Genomic DNA, 6,718 nt, shown 5'->3' with positions numbered 1-6,718 from the left:
ATATATATATATATATATATATACACACGACGGGCTTCTTTCAATTTCTGTCTACCATATACAATTCACGAGGATTTGGTCAGCCTGAGGCTATTGTAGAAGACACTTACCCAAGCTGCCATGCCGTGAGACTGAAGCCGGCACCATGTACTTGAGAAGTAAGCTACCTACCACACAACCACTCCTGCATTTGTATATATCATATACATATGCATATACATGCGCTCTCGCTGTCTCGCTCTCTCGCTGTCTCGCTCTCTCGCTCTCTCGCTTTCTCGCTCTCTCTCTCTCTCACACACACACACACGCACACACACACACACACACACACACACACACATACACAAAATTGTATTTGTTTATTGTGGGGAACCGTGGACCAAAAGTTAGTGCGCTGCACTCACGATCAAGCGATCGTAGTTTCTTACCCTGACCACAAGTTTTGTTGCATTTTTGAGAAAAAACACTTCGTCTCATGTTGCGATACAATCACTTCCACATGTGTGGCAACCTATGCATCTGTTATGGGTGGAGGGAGCAAAAATACAGCAAAAATATTTGATCACTATAAACAAATCCTTTGTGCAGGCTGCTCAGCAAGAGCTTGCAGGACCATTTTCCTCTGACACGAGAAACAGCATTTATGCAAATATACAACTCTGTGTATGCACGCGCGTGTGTGTGTTTTCGTGCGTTTGTGCTTAGTGCTTGTGTCTCACGAGTGCGCGTACCTTAGTGTTGCCGAAACACGTGTTAGATGACGTAATTAAGCAATTTGTGAATAAACACTCATGTTCTTGCCTTCCTTCTTCCTATGAAGACCAACTAAGGGCAAGTCTGACTACAATATGTCTCTTGGCAACTTCTTACCTGGATATGTATGATTGCCAAAGTAATTCTAAACACTGGTTATTTGTGATTCAGTTAAATTTAAGTCACGTTCTATAATTATATATACATGAGTGTGTTTGTGTGTGTCTGTGGTGTGTATGCGTGTGTTATGTATTTGCAACAGCGCTGATCATTAAGTACAGCTCATTTTCTCATATCAGATTAACATAAATGGCTTCAATTTCTTTTTTTCTAAATAAGATCAGACACCCCGTAATTTAATATCAAATTTTAAATTTTGTTCTGATATTAATCTTTCGGTAAGTAGCAACTCACTCTCAGCTCAAATCTTTAAGCTTACTTAGTGTGTGTGTGTGTGTGTGTGTGTGTGTGTGTGTGTGTGTGTGTGTGTGTGTGTGTGTGTGTGTGTGTGTGTGTGTGTGTGTGTGTGTGTGTGTGTGTGTGTGTGTGTGTGTTCATTCTTAAATACGAGTTCTCTACCACTAGTGAGAATGAGGTTCGTTCTATTTGTAATTATAGATTTACTTCAACTTCCACCTTCACTTGCTGGAGAATGTGTTAAATGATACAAAATAATCTTTATATCGTTTTAGTCACTGTAATAACAGCAGCATTCCTGCCCGCTTTTTGAGAATCTCTGAAACTAACGGAAAGCAATGAACGCCAAGTATGAACGCTTAAACCATTATGCAAACTCCAGTAGAAGCAGGCAAATACCTATCGGTTGTTACACCGGGTTCTGGGTTAAGTCTTCCACCAAAGATTTGTTACAGACCTTAGTTATAATTATTACAATATACTGGAATCTTTTGGATAGAATATGCTGAGTTTCGTATAAGAAACTGAGTGGAACAGTGTTGGATGGTTTGCATGAAAAGCATTCAAGAAAAAGAGAGAGGGTAAATGGTGCCTGACATTGAAATAATTCTGTCAATAGAATGATATCAATCATTTTTCATATCAAATGCTTAAAACATGTTTTAGTATATTTTCATTAAAATGTTTTAAATAAAGAATTGCTATGTTGCACAGAATTAACGATAACTTATAACAAATAGGACATTCAAAGCTCTAGTTTACGCTTATTAATAAGTGTTTCTACACGTTTATGTCGTTGACGAATGCATTAAAGACTTAGAGAAAAATCCGAGACGAAATATTCCCTCTTTCATGCACAGCATGTCATTGCTTTTCTAATAAACAGATTCTAATGAAATGTGAAGATGTAAAACTATCATTTACTAAATGATTTATTTTCTAGTGTGCGTTAAAAGAAATCATGAGGACGAGTGTTTTATAAAATCTTGCGTAATCTTTAAATATACGTATTCACAAGTCTAAAAGCTACTCTCCGTACTTATTTTATAATAATGATGATTGTTTGCAAACAGAATCTCTCAACGTTTACTGTATAAACACACTTCTTTGAGAAATAGTTTTCTAATTCAACAAACAATGGCTGCTGTTAGGTAAACAAGAAAAAATGAAAAAAAAAAAGAAAGAAAGAACTTAGAACATCCAGTGTTAATATTTCGGAAAGGAAAATAAAAGCATTATATATTTGGAGTAATTTTGACTCCTCTTTCTTCACAAGAAGCTCTACAAAATAATCATCGAAGAAAGAAGATTTATTGAATTTCTTTTCTCATTTGTCGAGTAAATGGTTTCAGAGAAGCAATTCATAATTCTGAAAAATAATTGACCCAAATTTATTGTACAACCACGAAGTCGTTCACATCCAATCTGAATATATTCATAATTATTTTTCTCAGCTTACATTTATATCTTATTATTTTATTATCTTTTATTTTAGTGTTATTTTTAATCTGCGTCTGTCACATAATTAGGTATAACAAAAATATTCTAAAGCATTCTCCCGATAGCTTTATGCTATTGTTTCCTGCTTCTTTTCTGTTTGCTAATCTAAGATAAGCCGAACTTAATAGAGAAAAAAAACTATAGGAAAATATAGACACAATGAAGGTTTTAAAATGAATTCCGGAACGAATATGTGTAAGGTGTAATCTAAAAGTTGCACACTAACAAGTAAGTCACTACAGTATAGTTGCATCTGCCAGAAGTAACAAACATATCGCCTTAAATAACACATCCCTTCTTCTTTGTACCATCAGACTCACGAGCGACACCTAGTGACTGGATTGGCAAACAATATATATTTGTGAAGATGGCGGTGAAGTGACAGAATCGTTAGCACGCCGGGATTAGAGACATTTCGTCCACTTTGACGTTCTAAGTTCAAATTCCGTTGAGGTCAGCTTTACCTTTCATCCTTTCGGGGTTGTATAAGTAGCAATTGATTACTGGGGGTTGATGTAATTGAATTACCCCCGAAAATAGTGTTTTTGTGTGAAAGCAATATGTTTCCGCAGATTCGAAAGTGAATATCTGATCACTGTTGTTTTCCGTTACCGAAAAATACCATCACCTGTGATATAAATGCCCAGAGTCGAAAGTGAAGAGATTTTCACCGACGACAAATAATAACTTTGATCAAATAGTTATTTTCGAATATGTCAGAACGTATTAAATATTCATCGGTACATCATTGGTGTCTCGTTGTTCTGTGTGCTCCCTATGCATTATTAAGTACATTTAATTAAACTGTTAAAGAAAACCATTTAGATTGACAGCTATCATAAGAGTATAAGAAAACAAAACTGAATGTGAAGGGCCTTTGTATAAATGGACTACGTTAAATAAAGGTTCTCCCACCTACATAGACAATAATGCGAGAATATTAACATAACGGTGTATAGCAGAACTACAAACAGACATTTTGAGTCCTATAAAGTTAATCAATCTTTTAAAGTTTCCATAGTGATATGGCAAATAGTTGGAACCAAACAGGCAGGCGATTGTTATTTACTGTTTGGCATCCCCGACACACGCCATTTAACGTTAATTGTTCTTTCGTCATGCTTTACTGAAAATTATATTAAACATTTTATTTTGCGTAAATATTTTATACATTTTTTTTTCTTTTGTTAATATTTATCTCTGTGTATGTATGCTGTGTGTGTGCCTTCAAGGAGATTGTGTGTATGGAGATGTGTTTTAAGATGTATGATATACATAAGTATGAAATGTGTGTGTGTGTGTGTGTGTGTGTGTGTGTGTGTGTGTGTGTGTGTTGTTATTAACGTTGTCTATATTATATAAACACTTACTCACTCACACACACACACACACACACACACCTATAAGTATGTAGTGGTGGGGTGTCTTTCGTAGCATAAACTAAATGCATATATGATTTTATATGTATATTTTAGAGATTGTTGTCTCTATGAATTCGTCTCTGCAGTTTTCATGCTGCGTGTGTTTATATCGCCGTTAAAATACGTGCATCTGTTTCTTTAGAAAATTACACCCACATACACACACATGAATGTATATATAAAATTACACACATACACACACATATAAGAATATTTATATATATATATATATATATATATATATAGAGAGAGAGAGAGAGGGGGGAGAAGATAAAATTACACACACACACACACACACATATATATACAGAGAGAGAGAGAGAGAGAGAGAGAGAGAGAGAGAGAGAGAGAGAGAGAGAGAGAGAGAGAGAGAGAGAGAGAGAGAGAGAAAGAGAGAGAGAGAGAGAGAGAGAGGGATAAGGGGATAGGTAGATAGATAGATAGATAGATAGATAGATAGATAGATAGAGAAGTGTATGTACGTATGCATGTATATATACATATACGTCAACATTATATCTACATGTATTCTGCCGAGGTCGACTTTACCCTTTATTCTTTCGGGGTCCTTAAATTAAGTGCCAGTTGCGTACTGGGGTCGATCTAACCGACTAGCTCCCTTACTCAAAATTTTGGACCTTGTACCTAGAGTAGAAAAAATTATATGTACATGTATGTAAGTGTGTACTTTGTTCTTCAGGTTACCTGTATTTACACACACACACACACACACACACACACACACACACACACACACACACACACACACACACACACACACACACATATATATATATAATATATATTCTAATCGTTATGTATGTGAATTTTTTATATCAATGTTTATACGTAGATATTTTATACCGAAACATGTTATATTTACGTATAAAACTGTATGCATTTATTAGCATGGTTGAGAGTTAACAACATGAGTATACATGTGTGCGTGTATGTATGAGTGTGTGTGAGTGTGTGTATTTATGTATGTTCTCTCAGTATTTGGAATTACTAATGAAGAATTCTTCTATGACCATTCATGTACAATTCCACTCACGGTTCGTTGAAGAGAATAGAATTTATGACAGGATTGTTTCGCTAACATTTTTCGTTTATTCCTGACTACAAGTACTTAAAAACCACAACGGCATGTTCGCAAAATCTTCGTTAATCATATAATGTTCTTGACATTCGTTAAGTGTAAATTTAATTAAAACCCGTATTATACTTCTTCACCAAAGAAAGCGTATACTAATGGATACGTTTGTGAACTTGAGGCAAATAATTTATGAGATTACACAAATTCGTTGAAGCGTGTACTGTACATAAATACGACACCAGGTAACGCACTATAACTCACCCTTTTAAACACAGGTGTAGGGGGAAACTACCTAGGATCCTACTCTATAAAATTTTAGTGCGTTGCTAACATACGTAATGTAGTGAGACAAGAAGTCTTAATTTATTATAATTACACCAATTACAACTTGAAACCCATATTAGCCGTTCAAAAACTTAAACAAGCACCATTGACTTCTAATTTTAGCATTACTATTGGTGTCAAAATTTTCGTCGTGCAAACTGTGACCTGGTCACTGACACGGTTCTACTGCTTTTGGTTTGTGGTGAAACAGGCTTTTTTTAAACCTAACGTGTTTTCCACGTAGTAAATTGTTTTAGCTTCAATAACACAGTCTCAAGATCAAAGCAATTGTCTGGTAAGTACTCTTCTAAAATTCCATCCATGATAAAGAAATAGAATCAATATCTGGATTGACAATTATGATTAAGAAATGCAACAGGAAAGAAACGCGTTACATTATTGTGGGTGAGTAATAAATCAAAGAATAAAGTTGGCATAACGATGAAAACTCTGGACGCGCTTCGTTTATTATTAGATTTCTTCTGCGAAACTCAGTGCATTGCTATAAAGAAAGAATGTGTTTATGGAATGTGAAGCGCCATTCCATCTATATACAACGTTTATCTTTTACTTACTTCACTCATTGGACTACGGCCATCATGGGATATCACTTCTCAGTGTTTAGTCGACACCAGCCATTATTTCTTTAGATGTTTGGCACTTACTGTATCGTCAGTTAAGCTGAACCGTCATTTCACTGCCTTTAAAATCGGAGAGATATTTACGATGAAAGGATGTGTGAGGGCAGAATGGCTAGCAACGCAAACCAAATGATTAACAAATCCCGTCGAGGTAAAGTTTTTGGAGTCTATAAAATCAAGTACTAGGGAAGTAATGGGGTTAATGTAATCAACTTATTCCATCCTTCAAAAGTTTTGGGTCTTCAACCTTACAACGGATCAGCGTTCCGATCAACGGGAATGTTGTTATATTGGTTGCCTTTACGCTTTGGAACCCAAGTAACCGGCATTATGAGTTCTAGAACTCGATAAATAAACATTTACAAACTTCATTTATTTATGTAGTGAGAACACCACATAACATGTGCAATGAAAATGTACTGCAGCTGAGGAGTACATTTTCATTGCACATGTTATGTGGTTTTTCTCACTACATAAATAAATGAAGTGTGTACGAAACGTACGTACTGCTATAACCTAATGAATTTTTGTTGCTTTTCTTCAAATATATATATATATATATATAT

Source organism: Octopus bimaculoides, chromosome 9 (genome assembly GCF_001194135.2).
Source record: "Octopus bimaculoides isolate UCB-OBI-ISO-001 chromosome 9, ASM119413v2, whole genome shotgun sequence".
NCBI classification, from domain to species: Eukaryota; Metazoa; Mollusca; class Cephalopoda; order Octopoda; family Octopodidae; genus Octopus; species Octopus bimaculoides.
This window is presented reverse-complemented; position numbering follows the sequence as displayed.